The 16,513-nt window shown below is 45.4% G+C and overlaps 2 long non-coding RNA genes across 3 annotated transcripts in view; one reads left to right on the top strand and one right to left on the bottom strand.

Annotated features, from left to right (window-relative positions):
• The window catches only part of LOC120401552, a 32,548-nt gene that overhangs the window by 5,836 nt on the left and 10,199 nt on the right, over nt 1-16,513 (top strand). For both annotated transcript variants that reach the window (XR_005596534.1, XR_005596535.1), the window contains exon 2: nt 3,835-4,042. This is a non-coding gene — a long non-coding RNA (uncharacterized LOC120401552). The remainder of the gene's footprint in view (nt 1-3,834; nt 4,043-16,513) is intronic.
• Nucleotides 12,134-14,305, bottom strand: LOC120401553. Its single transcript, XR_005596536.1, has 3 exons — nt 14,239-14,305; nt 12,345-12,524; nt 12,134-12,235 (listed from the first exon to the last, which is right to left on the bottom strand). It is a non-coding gene; the product is annotated as an uncharacterized LOC120401553 (long non-coding RNA).

Raw genomic sequence — 16,513 nt, 5'->3', positions numbered from 1 at the left:
AAAAGATCCAAAAATCAGAACTGTCCCTATAAAATTGGGACATCTGGTCACCCTAGCCCCAGCCAAAGCACCTGATCTGGAGCAATCGCCTCTAAATATGGAGGGTGGTTCATTCTTATGGGTCTCTTTGTGCCATGGCCTCTCTCTGGAGACTGACACCAAGCTTTACAATTGGTGTTCATGGAGCCGCTGTTTTTTTATGACGTGGACACTTCCAGTGGGAGCTGGACTGACACCAAACAGCTGTCAGATGGCAACAGCTTTTGATCACTAATGACCTGGGATGGATGCACCTCTAGATACTTAAATAAATGGCCAATCATAAAATGTGTCATTAAAAACAAAAGATGTCTAAAGTCTTCCCCTGAAGCACAAAAGACAAGTGCCTCTGTCTGCCAGCTGAGGTAAGCTAGTTGTAAGTTAAAGCTCCTGCGGCATCTCTGTCACAGCCTTCATTGTTCTGAAGACTGTAATATTTAATGGGACTGGACCAAAACTGTACTGGCAAATGGATAGCGCAATGAAAATGAACTAGCATATACTAATTATTGAGACCTCATTGAGTGTACTGTCAAAGTGATTCTTCTATGGCTTTGATTCCTTATAGAATTACTTCTTTGCATGGTCTTTTCTTATGGCAACTAGACATATAACGATATTTCCTCACCCTCTCCATATGTCTCATTGCTCTCTTCAGCTTGTTTACCTGGAACACGCAGAAAAGTTAAGGCAAATCAGTTAAAGGTGTGAAGTCAACGTAAATAAGGTAAAGTGCATTAACTAACAGGTAGAAGCTCTCTTCCTTGGAGAAGGATTAGTGAACTAAGAGCACTTTACTCCTGAATGAGTTAATGCATTTTAACTTACACATGTTGACTTCCTCACGCTATGATTGGCTCGCCTTAACTTTCCTGACTGCGCCTGTGTAAACAAGCACAAATTCAACACTGCAAACCCAGGGCATTTTCTTGAGCCTCTGCAGAGCAGCAGTGCAACGTACCAGGTCCTCCAGCTCCATCTTGGAAGTGATAAAAATACCCAGCTTTGCATGTGGGTCAGTGGCCAGACCAGGCTCTGATTCTAGCATATGTGACACCAGCTGCATACCTGACAGATTGTTTTAATGGTCCATTGACTTCAGATACATCCATTCTGAGCACTGTAGGAAAGAATCCCCATTTGTGGTTATTTGTCAAGACCACCAGAGCTGAGCAGAATTGATCATACTGTGCATTGTGCAACAGAACACCTGTGGTTATTCTGAATTGCTGCTTGTTAGGAGACCCCTGTGTATATGTAGTTGGGGCCTGTCAACTACAATGATCCTTACCAGTTTTTATGTGACGCTGCTTTGGAATGGATAAAGGTCGTAGTCTTCTCTGGGTCCTTGAGCCAGCCACCAAAGCAGTTGCCCGCTCTGTGCTTGGCTCCCCTGATGTTAGAGATTGGTTTACTCACAGAGGGCATCAGGACTCTCCGGCCCAAAATAAAGAGTCAGGTCTTCAACTGAAGTTAACTTGGCTAAAGGGTGGCTTTGTTGGCACTTGTCAGAAATAGAAATGGGGCAACGAGGGTATCCAAACGTGGCGATGTGGAACATCCTGGTCTGCGAGTGAGCATCCAAGCATCTGCTGAGAAGGGCACTGCCCAGTCCAATGAGCAGCGCAGGGAAGCCAGCAGAACGATAATAGCCAAGGACGAAAATAGGAGGTCGGGGGCAGGAAGGAAAACTGACCAGACAATTTTGCAGGGTATCTATCCGAACAGGGTCAGGCTTCGGCTCAGATGTGTTTCTAATGGGAGTCAATTCCTACCTGAAGGTGTTCCCCATTCTCCTGGCACCCCCACACGGTAGCTTTAGGACAGGCAGCTGATGCATACCTTTCAAGCACACGGGTCAGCGTGAGGAATGGGGGAAAAGCAAGCTCTGGGATAATAGACAACTGAGGGGTTTGTAGACAGTAACTGGTACCTTGAATTACACCAGAAGGTGCACTGGCAGCCAGTGCAGAGTACAGAAGTAATATGTGTCTTCTTAGTCTGACCTATTTTAAGGCAAGCAGCTTCACTTTGCAATAGCTGAAGCTGCCAGGTAGCCTCAAGTAGAAGTGTGTGGCAGTAATCTATAGTATTCTCTCCTCAATGGTGTGTAATGTTGCTGTGTGCTGTTAACAGCTGCCGCATTCCCATTCAGAAATGGCTGCATTTCAGTGATGGGTGAAAAGATCCCTGCACGTTTGTGTTGCACATCAGTAAAATGTTTCCAGCATCCCCTGACCTCCTTGCTGTATCTACACCAGACTTTTTCCATTAAGAGTTCCAACTGCTGTTAACACCAGTACAGCTCCGCTGGCAGAAGCAATGTTGGAACCTCTGGTGCACGCTGGGCTTCTACTGCTGCTGGGCAGCATCTGTATTGGTGTTTTCAAAACATCTTGTATAGACAAAGTCTTGGATGATGAGACCTATTGTGTGGAAACGTCAGTCATTAATGAATTCTGTTAGGGTATGTCTATGCTGCACAGTGAACCCAGGCTCTGACTCTATTCCAGCCGAACCCCCCCCCCCCCCTTTGTCCACACAGAGAGCTCTCTGACACAAGTGGAACCCTGACTCACCCAGAGGTATGGGTCCGAGTCTGTGTCCCCCTGTAGCACATGTGCAAGCCCACTAGCTTTGCAGTGTAGTGGTGGCAGAAGCCTGGGATACCATGCTCAGATTCTAAGAGTTCATCAGTGCTATTCCACAGTCCCCTGGGCCTGTAGGTCCCGGCCCTTCTGTCCCCAAACTACCCACTCGACTTCCAGGAACCAGAAGCAACCTCCTCATTCAGACACAGCTATTCGGCATGTAACCCTTCCTCTCCACACTGACTGTTCGATTGTAAGCACACGTTGGGGTATTAGCCTTTCTGAGCACTGATTCATATTTCTGCAGGTATGGTTCTGTTTATAAGTCAGCCACACTGGGATGTCCTCTCAGCACACCTGAAATGTCCTGGGCTGCCTGGATTATCAGTCCAAATCGCAGCAGTGTACATGTCTCCATCCTACACGAGCATCTTACTGATTTTTGCCACCAATTTTCACCCATTCCTGACTGAGGATGCAGGCAAACTTCTCACTCAGGAATGTTGGTTACATTCCAGGGTAAGGCATACTTACTAGGGCAGACTCAGTAGCTCATGAGCCCCTCCATTTGTAGGTGTGCTGCTCAGTTACCAGATGCAACAAAAAATCCTTAGCATAGATGGATGGTGTTCCTCCGCTGGCCTGGAATAGAAGCCCTCACTGCCACTCAGATAAGTGTCTTCCAGAGCTTGCCCTGCCTGAAAGGATGGTAAAAGCTAAGCTAGTAACAGATTCCTTCCTTCTAGACTGATTCTTGCCTGCATATTTGTACCTGCCCCTGGAAATTTCCACCACATACGTCTGACGAAGTGGGTATTCACCCACGAAAGTGCATGCTCCAATACGTCTGTTAGTCTGTAAGGTGACACAGGACTCTTTGTAGCTTTTTACAGATCCAAACTAACACGGCTACCTCTCTGATTCCTTCACAGGACACCTCCCCCTGGCCATGGGAAAATAATTTAATGAGACTTTTATATGAATTTAATTAATTTTTATTCTTCTTACCATAATGTTTCTTGGCTTGGGTCATGGTTTTCTGGAGCTTCTGAATAGGACAGTTGAAAAAGGATGAATAAAATAAAACCAAATGATAAAAAGTCTCCTCCTGTGACTTTGCAGTGACACAACCTCTAAAAAATGGTAGAAATCCTGTTTTTTCTCTTGGCCAGACAATAATGTGCTCGTTCACTTTCCTTGGCAGGCCCTGCCAGAACCGAGGGACTAGGAACCTGAGGGAGTGGATGCTCAACCTATGTGGGAGAAAGAAAAGAATAAAGGATGAAATGCAGCAGGACATTCTGTGTTCAGTCCCCATCACATTACCAGTTCATGGAACAGTGAAATGTACCCAGAACTACAGTCTGCTCCTGTGCAACCAAGTCCCATATGTGCAAAATGCTCCAGAAAGGGTAAGGAAAACACAAGTCCCATGAGACTGTAGCATTTGCATTGCATATAGTTTGGCAGTTCTGCACTTTTTGTGCTTGGGTTGTATATTCTGCACTTATTTTGTTTTAATGGCTTTTGCCTCTTGTTGGCAGCTGGTCTGCCAATGACGTTTGTTAATTGAAACATGCTCTTAAATAACAAAGTGTTTTGTTTGCAAACAAGAACAATTCTCAAGGTTACATGAACTGTTTTAATTAAATTCATCAGCTGCTTTGGCCCTAGAAATTCTGGGATATGTGTGGGATAACATAAATGTGAGAAGACTATAGTACATCATTTCTCCACGTCTACAGCACCATGCAGACCGATGATGTGGGTGCAAAAGGCCCATGTGGGCATCCCACTCCAGTAATGATAGGTGTACTTTCTGTCTGCATGTGACATTGCTCCAATCCAGCAGTGTCTCGATCCATTCTGGGTGAAATGATTCACCTTTCGCCTTGCAGAAATTGTGCAGTGCACATCAGGCCACAATATGGTGGATGACATTGGCAATATTGGCATCCAAACAGTTCTGAAGGTAGCACCAGCTTGACTTCCTCCTGTCAAATGTGTATTCCATGGCCATCCTGCAGCAGCTACTGAGCATTTAACTGAACTTTGCATTGCCAGGCCTTCTGAGGCCAAGGGACCGTTTCATAAACCATGGCAGAAGAGGGTATGTGGAGGTCTCTTGAATAACAGTGAGGACAGAGGCTACATTTATAATAATCTCATCTTCTGGAGGGAATAACGTCCTTGCTTGTCCATGAAGGTGAAGTCCTGGTCTCTGCAAAAGCCTGGCAACATGCATCCGGCCAGTACCTCCCATGTTGGTGCCCATGAACCTGCCTCTGTGGCCACCAAAGTCTGTGTAATGATGCAGTAGTAACTCTGTGGCCTGTGTGCTGATTTGCTTCTTGTGCCCATAGTTTGTCCTCCACATGAGTCCCACTGATAGCCCTAGTTGCAATTTGGGAAGCACATTGTCTCACAGCCGGCAATTATTTTGGGAACATTGTTTTTGCCAGCATCCTTTGGGGAAATGACAGCAAGAAATGGTCACCCACCAGTTCTGGATCCATGGCCTGGTGCTGGTAGAAAATTTTCATATCAAATGCACAGTGGGCTAACATTAAAAGGAGATTCTTAAACAATGATCCAAGAGTAGCTCCCATGAGTATTACAACCATTATTTTGGGACGAGGTTTGGAATTTTATATTTTTTCTCTCACTAAAAGGTTTCACACAGCCAAGTCACTTATAGTAGATATTTTACTTTGCAAGTGCAGGTTAAGAGCACTTTGGGTCAAGAGCCATGGGGTGGACAGAAAAGTTCTCCCACAATACACCATGAATCAAGTCCTAGAATGGCTACAGCTAATCAGGGAGATGAGAACTCTGGGATACACCCCCAGAAGCCGCAGCACCTGACTCATGTCTGCGCACCACAGTATGGCTGCACCAGTATGTGGCATGCATAGCAATGCAGTGTGGCTGCTCAAGTGGGAGCCTGGAAACACAAGGGTTTGCAAGTGTGGGTGACAAGATTCTGGATTTACTATGCCATGTAGACATACCTTTACAAACTGTTTGACTTCCGTTAGTATATCAGGGCTAACCCTGGCAGTCTGGCTCTACAAAATACACGTTGTATCAAAAAAATCCTTTGGCTGCAAAGAACATCTGGATACCAAGGGAGAACTATAATATCAAGCACGGCAGGTAACTATAGAGCTATATTATTCAGGAGGTTTGTTTTTTTTATTTGCCTATTAACATCAGCGTGGGACTCTGGTGTGCTAACAGATTTGGTAATTTGTGAGCTGTGGACTCTGTAGCGCTGTTAAACACGCGAGGGAGGAAGTCGGTTACATTAGTGAACACGGCTAATTCTCAGTCCTGTTGTGCAGAATATGTGTCACCTCCCCAGCTGTCACATCTCAATGGAATGTGCTTCCGCTAGCAGTTAATCTCATCTGAAGAATGCACCATAGACAGAGATCTCTGCCTGAGTGGGAAATGATTTTTATGCAGCTTAATATATTGAATTAAGTGAAACACTGACGCAAGACAAACACTCCTCCCTCCCTTCTACTGATGGCTCTGACACTTTCATAGGCTTGGGTTTCACTACTACTCAGTGCTGCTGCAAAATTTACCAGCCCAGCCTGGAACTTTCCGGGCCCATGCCAAAAAGTGTGACCAATGCCTCTTTTTCCTTTCTACTGGGCCCTTACGATGTTAACTACCAACTGAGGGGAGTCGATGCCTAAAAGGAGGCTTAGTTTGCAACAGTCCCGATCTCAGCAATGGCAGCATTTCTGGGGCATAAAACAGCCCCAGTGGTGACAGCCACTGAAGAGAGAGGTGTCCAGTGCAGAATCACAGACATAAGAGCAGAGCTTGTAACAGATGAAGCTCGTGATATTAAATAAGATTCTTATTGCACACTTGATGAGTTTGTTACTTAATTCTCATCTGCTTCTTCAATTTCTTGAACCTTTGCATCTAACGGTGCTATTTTCTTGTCTGAATGCCTGGAGACAATCTGCCAGGCTAAAGGCTGGTGTGCTTGTCATTCTCTCCCTGTGATGTTTCATCACAGCTTGAGTTTATTTTTTTTTGTTTGCACTGTTGTTGCATTTAAATTAGCCAGATTATTATTTTTAATAACAAAATCTTATTCATATAATATTTTGCATCCAGAAGGAAGCCACAGAACTTTTCAAACTGAAGAGGGATGCTTCATCCATCACTGAAATGCAGCCACATCTGGGGTGAAGCATAGCAATTAATCATGCACAACAAGAGTAGAGAGCATCTTAGGATATGAAGTGGACAAATAGATTTTTCCAGCTAGATTCTGCAGAATTGAATAGGCAAAATGTTATTCCCCAAACTGGAATTTGGTTAGGACAGAGGGGCTAAACTCCTACCAAAAAAAAAAGGACCTTCACTGACCAGGTTAGCTCATCTGAAAAACAGCCCTGTGCTGGTGCCTTGGTTAAGCACTAAATCATAGGAAAGAATATTGCTTATGGAATCATCACCACCATTTGATGTAGCACCTTAGGGTACATCTACACAACAGAAAAAAGAGCCATAGCAGTGAGTTTCACAGCCTGCGTCAACTGACTCAGGCTCACTGGGCTCATGCTGCAGGGCTAAAAATACCAGTGTAGGCATTCGGACTCAAGCTGGAGCCGGTCTTTGAAACCTGGCGACGGGGAAGGTCTCGAAGCTTGGGTTCCAGCCTGAGCCCACATGTCTACACTGCTATTTTTAGCTCCACAGGTCAAGCCCTGCAAGCCTGAGTCAGCTGACCTGAGCTCTGAGACTCGTGGCTGTGGGGTGGGTTTTTTTGGTTGTGTGGCTGTACCCTTAGAAGTTTAATGCTGACTCAGCCTGACATTAAGCTTCTCAGTTCACAGCATAAGGTGATAGGGCTGCATAGCTATAATAAAATAATAATAATAATTAAGTAATAATAAAGGAAGAAAGAAGAAGCTTTACTAGCCACTGAAAAGCAGCCACTGGGGTGAAATGAAGCTGCTTTTTAACAGTGCACATCTGAATCAAGGAAGTGCAGAAAAATCCCATAAATAGATGAATACAGTGGTCCAAATTCTGCTCTTGGGAACACCATCGCAGCCCCTCCATATGTAATTCTTCAGGTGAACTTTAGGTAGGAAGAGTGTGGTGACCTATTAGGAGTGGTCAGAAAATGGGTTTTTCTTCTGTGGAAAATTTTGACTTTTTGTGACCAAACATCCAAATCTGAAATTTTTTGGCTGAAAAAATCAAAAACTTTAGGCCAAAACCCAGAAATTATTATTTGGAAGTGCTGCCACAGTGTCTCATGGGAACCATAGTAAAGGTGCCCCAAGGCTCAGTTTTCTCCTGTGGGCTTGGGTTTCCTGGCTGGGCTGCAGCTACCACGGTGTGCCACAGTCTCCTCTCTTGCAGAGTCACTGCAGCGTACCCAGTCATAGTGACTCGTGGAAGCTGAAATCTGGTCATGGAACTTGGCCCATAGAGAAGACTGGGGGCATGAGGCTGTTGAACTGCAGCTCCTACGAGGCACCATGGCAGCATTGCCAAACTGCAGAGTTTGGGGGTTTGGTTTTTCAATGAAATGCACATTTCTTTGGCAAAAACCTATTTTGCTTGTGAAATGTGGGTTTGATGGAAAATTTTCAATTAGCCCTTATACCTATATTGGAATTTGTCGAAGATACTGAAACCAACACCCCTAGTCCTGCAGAAGCAGCAAAGAGTCCTGTGGCACCTTATAGACTAACAGACGTTTTGCAGCATGAGCTTTCGTGGGTGAATACCCACTTCTTCGGATGCAAGCAGTGGAAATTTCCAGGGGCAGGTGTGTATAGTCCTGCAGAAAACGCCCTGAGAGTTTTAAGGACCACAAGTGATCAAGGCCTGGAGTTTACATCTCAGTTTTTCAGGAAAACCAGGTAGAATATACCATTAGGAATTTCTTTTCCTTCCAGGAGAAAGGTCTTTCTCAGGGAGAAAGGCAAGCCAGACCACACGGCAAACATGCTGTACAGTACTTACAGGACACTGAGAAAGCAACAATATTTCCCATCAAAGAGAGAGTAGACATTTTTCCAACCATCTCCACGTTCTATGAAATGAAAAGTGCATTTAGTCACTGGAAAAGGCAGAAAGTATAACTCCAGTTTTTCAGATTTTAGTTGTCAATGTTCTTAATCTAGGGTGACCAGATGTCCTGATTTTATAGGGACAGTCCTGATACTTGGGGCTTTGTCTTATATAGATGCCTATTACCTCCCACCTCATCCCGATTTTTCACACTTGCTGTCTGGCCACCCTATCTTAATCTGAAAGCTCCTTGGAGTCCTAGCCTGTGTTTTCCTATGTTTGTGCAGTGTCTAGCACAGTGGGTCCCCATCCTGTTTAGGACCTTGGGGTGCTATAATAATAATAAGGGGCTAGATTCTGCCACCTCACTCACATTTAAAACCTAAATCCATGAGCAGTCTCATTAGTTTCAATGGGACTTCCTGCCTGCACAGTAGGTTACTATTCAGCATGTCAAGGTGGAACAGTCTGGCAGTAAGGAAGCAAAGGTATAACGTACAGACAACTGACTGCTGTGAGTGGAACAGGGAAAATGATGCCACGAGGGATTCTTGAAGGACTTTTCCTCACATTACCACAGACACAGTATTTATTGAATCACATAGCAGATTTGTACTGCCAAGGAGAGCCTGCTTATTATACCCGTCACTGATTAATCCAAATTGCAGCATTCAAAGCCCATGCCAGACAAGTGAGGCTGTCCCTGTGCAGGCAGAGGCCAGCAGCGACAGGATAAATATCCATCATTTCAATAGGAATGTGGATCACTAGGCTTCTGGGGACGACTCATTCCAAGTGGGCGTCTCTCAGTTTTAATCATTCTTCTAGCCGCTTAATCCATTTTCACAATGTGTCCCGCTGAGGAAGTGCTGACCTTCGGATGAACTCCAGACGGGCCCTTTTGAGCTAGAGAAAAGAAATGCTCAGGAACGAAACGGATGCAGTTATTTAAGCCCTGGTGATGACAAAGGCCCCTAGGTCCTGCTGTAATACAAATAAACAATAACAACACAGATGGGCCTGGGCTGCAAAGTTTGAATCTGGACCAGCCATACCCAAGATCGGCGGGGTGCCTGGCATGGAGGCTCAAGTTTGACCTGAAAAATTGCAATCTGCGGCTCAGTTAGGTGCAGTGGAAATTAAACATTGCACTTACAGAAGGCGCCTTTCATCCAAGGACATCAACGTGCTTTAGAAACAATCATTTCAACAAACACTTTTGCAAGGTAGTTTTGCTCTCCATGTTATAGAGGTGTAAACAGGGCCAGAGGTGTTCACTGACTCCGTGTGTCAGTGGCAGAACTGTGGAGTCCTGCAGCTCCCCCTCCCACCCCTCACTCTAATCACTGAACTAAGCAATCTCCCTATTTATACCACAGGATCACCCGGAATTTTTTCCTTTTGGGATCAGATTACCGTTGTTGTTGTTATTTATTATTTGTATTGCAGCAGCATTTAAATAAATAGGTATATCTCAAATTATTATCTCATAGAACTGGAAGGGACCCTGAAAGGTCATTGAGTCCAGCCCTCTGCCTTCACTAGCAGGACCAAGTACTGATTTTGCCCCAGATTCCTAAGTGGCCTCCTCAAGGATTTAGGAGGCCTAGTCTTGGACCCCACTGTGCTAGGTGCTGTACAAACACAGAACAAAGAGAGCTCATGGTGAGTTACTGAGAGCTTCCTGAGGGGCTGAAAATGAATGTGCTAAAGAACTCCTGTACATCATCCAATGTAACCAGCTGCTAGCAGCAGAACCTAGGACAGGCTGTAATGTCTCTCCTTGGGTTTTTTTTTTTATACAGACCTGCCGCCAAAGTGCCCCGAAGACCTGCGGCAGGGGCCCCCCCGCCACCGAATTACTGCTGAAGACCTGGCACTTCGGCGGTGGGTCCCGCTTCGGCGGTAATTCGGCGGCGGGGGGGTCCTTCTGCCCCGGAGCGGAAGGACCCCCCGCTGCCGAAGACCCGGAACGGAAGAGTTTTCCGGGGCCCCCGGAGCGAGTGAAGGACCCTGCTCCAGGGGCCCCGAAAAACTCTCATGGGCTCCGGGGCCTGGGGCAAATTGCCCCACTTGCCCCCACCCCCACCCCCCCGGGCAGCCCTGCGCCAGGGGCAGGAGGGGAAATTTCTGGCCACCAGAGTAAAAACCTACTCCTGCAAAAAGAGGTATCAAGGCTTGATCTGAGATGACAGGTCCTCTGGTTTCAGGGCATTGCTGGAAAGGCACCTCATTAGTAAATAGCATGAGATGCTAATGATCAGCCTCAGAAGATTACAAGGTCCTGTGGTTTCTGAGCCTGTGACTTCAAGACATCTAGATTTCGCAAACCTGAATTCTTAACTCTGTAGGCATTCACATGCCACTGTGATAAATGTGCATGGCCAGCCATGCTATACTGGTAGCGGTTTATGCTTATGGCTAGAAGATTTCAGTCTCCAGTCCATTGGTAAGTAGCCATACTAATTTCCCCCTACTGTTACTCACACCTTCTGTTTGAAATGGGCCACTCTCATTACCACTACAAAAGTGATTTTTTCCTCCTTTGGTATCCTACTGTTAATTGAATTCTCTCATTAGACTGACCTCCCACTTGGTAAGGTAACACCCATCTTTTCATGTGCTGTGTATTTATACCTGTTACTGTATTTTCCACTCCATGCATCTGATGAAGTGGGTTCTAGCCCATGAAAGCTTATGCCCAAATAAATTTGCTAGTCTTTAAGGTGCCACAAGGACTCCTCGTTGTTTTAGACAGATACTGTAGATGGAGCATCCATTTTCTCCAATTCATACCAGTTAGGAGTGTTCATGGTCTTAGTATTATTGAAACTCACATTGCAGCTATTTAAAAGCTAACACAACAAAACAGAATTTAAGTTCAGTTTAGTGGAGCTGGAGCCAAGACACAATTTCTTTATAAATATGCAACCAGTTTTAAATTGCTAATAATCAAATGTCCTTTCACATAAAACTCCCATGAGAGGTTTTTTAAATAAGCCTCTCGTACTGGGTTTCAAAAGGGGAGAGGGAAAGAAAGCCAGCAAGTTTGGAACTTTCACAGGGCCTGCCTATATGGGACTTACTGAGTATGAGACAGCTGGAAGCCAGGACAAACATACTCTGTTTCTAAAATTAGACAGAAGGGAGGTTCTTTGCATACAGCAAACATTTTCCATTCGGGGGAAGGAATAGAAAGGTCTTGGTAGTGGCCAGGAATGCAGAACTTTTAATTCAATTTTCTTCAAGTTTCCTGGCACAGGGCCATGCTAGGAATAAGCGCAATAAAAGGAACATACCCCCATTGTAGTGTCATGATTGTGATTACAGATGGTTTTAAGACTAAATGTGTGGCATGCATAGGGCCTCAGTCCCAAGGGATGAGAAGAAGGCTGCCTGGTGTCTTCCAGAGAACTTAAGTTCTATTTCTGTCAAAGCCAGGGGCGGGGGAGGGTCCAGACTATTCCAAACCTGCCTTTACAAAGCTCGGGGCTTTCTTTGCTGAGGGCCAATTCCTCTCAGTCCACCTGGGAGTCGTGTTTTGACTGCTAAGGAAACAGGAGAAAAATGAGCATTAGCTCCTCATACAGCACAAAGAAAATACCAATGGACGGGTCCTGCAGCCTAGACTGGGGGCAGAGGCCCCTATTAACTTACAGCCATTTTAGTCTTCACAAAATGGAGATGTGGCGGCTCTGCCCCATAGGTTGCCAGCAGCATTTGGGCTGCAGTGATGAAGGCTACAGTAATAGGTTCGGTTGTTACAATATCTCCTAGTAGACCAGCTCTGAGAGGAGGGAGATGACATCCACTCTGCCACTGAGGTTACGTAGCCATCTGTGGGAAGGAACACGGCATTATTTAACAATGAACTACAGCAGTTTAGGTGAGAGAATGAAGAAGAATGCCCCATCCTAGGGAACGTGCAGAGGGAATTCAGGTAGGCAGAATATTATCGCCCATAAGGATACAAGAGCTAACTCTCTTATTGTTGCAAAAATGCCATGGGATCTTTAAGGACCCCAAGTGGTTGGGATCACTGTTCTGCATCTCGGGATAAAGAGCCTGGTCTGGTGCTGGTCACTGAGGGCTTGGCTACACTCGAAACTTCAAAGCGCTGCCGCGGGAGCGCTGCCACAGCAGCGCTTTGAAGTGTGAGTGTGGTCGCGGCGCCAGCTCTCCCAGCGCTGCACGTACTCCACCTCCCCGTGGGGATTAGCTTACAGTGCTGGGAGCCGCGCTCCCAGCGCTGGGGCACTGTTTACACTGGCGCTTTACAGCGCTGTATCTTGCAACGCTCAGGGGGGTGTTTTTTTCACACCCCTGAGCGAGAAACTTGCAGTGTAGCCAAGGCCTCAGGAAGTAGAGATGCCTGACTCAGAAGAAAGGAAAGTTAAAATAAGGAACTGAGTCACAAAGGGACTAAAAATAAAATCAACAAGGGCCTAGCAGAAGCCTCTGCAGTACACAATGCCCTGTGGTGAGGTGAAGAGGACCATGCCCATGTATGCATAGGGAGTTTGTGATTAGGGCACTAAACTGGGACTCAGGACCACTGGGTCCAATTCACAGCTCTGCCACAGCCCACATTTCCTATGGGAGCTTGGACAAGTCCCTGCATCTCAGTTCCTGTAAAATGGGGCTGTAATATCACTTCCCCTGTCTGCCTTGTCTGTTTAGATTCTTTGGCGAAAAGGCTGTCTCCTGCTCTGTGTTTGTACTGCGTCTAGCTTCCCGGGGCCCTGATCGCAGACAGAGACTTTAGATGCTGTTGTAATACACATAAACAAGTACCCTAGAGCCAGGGGTGGCTCCAGGCACCAGTGTACCAGGGGCGGCAAGCTGAGGGGGCGGCCTGCCGGTCGCCGTGAGGGCAGCAGTCAGGCTGCCTTTGGTGGCATGCCTACGGGAGGTCCGCTGGTCCCTCAGCTTTGGTGGCAATTCGGTGGCAGGTGTGCTGAAGGCACAGGACCGGCGGACCTCCCGCAGGCGCGCTGCCGAAAGTTGCCTGACTGCCATGCTTGAGGCAGCAAAATACATAGAGCCGCCCCTGCTTAGAGCTCCTTGCTCTGAGACGTGTCTTTTGTAGGAGACTGGTGCATACGTCCTCACCCAAAAGGTGGTTAATGGCCCAACTCTTTGTCTTGGTGAAAAGTAAAATCATAATTTTTTTTAAAAAAAGTTGAAACGATAAATAAAGACCGGCTGGCAGTGAAAGAGAGGCAGGCCCTGGAATTTTTGTGATGTGACTGCAGCGCAGAGAAATTAATAACACAATAAAACCAGACAGTGCTCCATAAATGTAATTTGAACTGACAGCCATTCCATTTCAATAAACAATAACCACCTCAAGTACTAAATGGTTGGAGCTAAAATTCCCCATTATGAGGCCAGGCTGTGTGCAGTGACTGTAATGCCAGCAGTAGGTCTATAAACTCAGCTCATAACTTTTGCACAACAGCTTATTTAGAATTTAAATACATCTCTTCCCTCACTGCCCCAGGTATTCTGGCAACTGCTGTGACTTAGGCACACCATAATTCATCCATACCACATGTGGGCCTCATCCGCCAAGCACTCGGTGTGCTGAGCTCTTGTAGTCTTCCACAGGAGGTCTCTGCAAGGAGACCTTGCAGGGTTGGGCTCTCTGTTCTTAAACATCCCTATTGATCAAGGGTCAATTTGCTGGATTTGGGGAAGGAAACATTAACAGCTGACACCTTTAGGATACTAAGAATGTGAGACAAAAAACTGCAAGGTTCCAATTTAGCAATGCAACATCACGACACAGTGCTAGTTTGACCAATGAGTCACTGTTTTGTTGCCCATGGGGAAAGTCTATGCTTCTGTAGCACACTTGCACAGCATGTATGATGTCCCTCCTCTAGTGGCTGGTTCACAAAGGATACGTCTGCACTACAGCTAGAAGGTGTAAATTCCAGCTTCAGGGGACGTACCTGCACTAGCTCTCACAAACTAACATGCTAAAAATGGAAGTGTAGCTGAGCAGCACAAGTACAATCCTGTGTGAAACCCTAGGACAGATTTGGCAGCTAGCCCCTCATGCAGCTGCAACTACGCTTCTATTTTTAGTAAGCTAGCTTGATCAGAGCTACTGTGGATAAGTCTACCCAAGCAGGAAATTACAACTTCCAGCTCCACTGTAGCTATAGTCTTAGAGGATAACAGTCTACCTCTGATAATGGTGTTACTCCTTTAACTCACATGGTAGAAGTCTCTGCTGAAGGTCTTGGGTTCAAATCCTGATGATGACCCACCCATCCTAGGGTTGTCCCTTGTGTTTTCCTCTTTGAACTAAGGATGGGATTTTTTGTGTCCTTCAAGCTGGGGAATGTGGAACATGAAAACCAAATTGCAAAGGGCAGCCATCTTAGAAAACCATTAAGACATTCTGTGTTTATTTAATGGCTTCTGCCATCAATTTTTCTCAGTTTGTGTCAAATGATTATTTTTCTAATTTCCAGTCCTGCAAACACACAGCCTGGGATTTGAAAATCAAGCTATGTATTTTTCTACTTCTGCATTACCACAACTAATAGAGCTCTGCAATCAGAACTTAGCCGGCTATTTTGCAGATCAGAACAGAATCCAGCTCATTCCTCTAGAGATACGTTGGCTCAGCAGGCTAACAGGAGTAGACAGTTGTTTTTGTCAGTAAACAGGTAGTTTAACTATGAAATCACACAGGAAGCAGATGCCAAGGTACAAAGCAGAACTTGGTACATTCATCATTACAGCTAATTTTTTGTTCGAAAACTATCCACAAGCAGATCATGATTTGTACAAGTTTGTTCAATGTTCATAATTGTTTGGTGGATTATTAGCATGAATGAGTTTTAACCGAACATTGTTTCAAGCAATGGTCACTCGGTCATTGGCTATTTGTTATCTGAGCCAGATGATTGATTACTGCAGTCACACAGCAATAGTTCCGTTCCCTGACTGGATAACTTCAGATTTAGAAATAGTTGGGAATCCCTTCTGTTTACAAAATATCCATGAGAATTGGTAACTGTCTGAATCCACTGTGCAGAACAGAGATGTGAGTAGAACTGGTCAGGAATTTGTTGACAAAACTTTTTTTTTCTTTCTCAGAAATGCTTATTCAGTGAAAGCAAAGCTTTTGGTGGTAACATACCATTTTTGGTGAAACTCTCATTGGGAAAGGGATCTCAGGTCCGGGATGGAATTTCTGATCAAAGTCAGAGCATAAGGGAAAGAGAATAGCCAATAGTTCAGTGCTAGACCAATTAGCTATGAAGTGAGAAACCCAGGTTCAGTCCCACCTCTACCTGATTCATAGCAGAGACTTGAACCTGTATCTCCCATGTTTCAGGTGAGTGCTCCAGCTACTGAGCTGTGGGCTATTCTGGGATAGGTCTCCTCTCTGTTTTTTCACAAGAAACTTTGAAAGGGTTGAATGGTTGTCCTGATGCAGGATGTTTGAAATCTCAAAAATCTTTGCAGGATGGGGAAAATGTTCTCTGTCTCCACCTCCTAAGTATGAGTGCTTCTAGCATGTGTACTCTCGCAGGCATTCATTCTTGCACATGTGCAGGATGCTTTTGTTTTCCTTGACTATTCTTGCAAATAAAAATGTGCACACCCGAGTGCTGGTGAATACATAAAGAAAATGGCCTCAAATACCAACAAGGTGAACCAGCAGGTTTTATCTGCAAAAATATCCATGGATACTCTTAATGCCTCATTGGGTGACCTGGAGTGAGGCACTTTCTTTCTTTTTTGCAGGTGTCAACATTTTAAAATTAAGATGAAGGGTGCTGGTATGCTAGAAGGTGATTATT

Source organism: Mauremys reevesii, linkage group 3 (genome assembly GCF_016161935.1).
Source record: "Mauremys reevesii isolate NIE-2019 linkage group 3, ASM1616193v1, whole genome shotgun sequence".
NCBI classification, from domain to species: Eukaryota; Metazoa; Chordata; order Testudines; family Geoemydidae; genus Mauremys; species Mauremys reevesii.
This window is presented reverse-complemented; position numbering and strand designations above follow the sequence as displayed.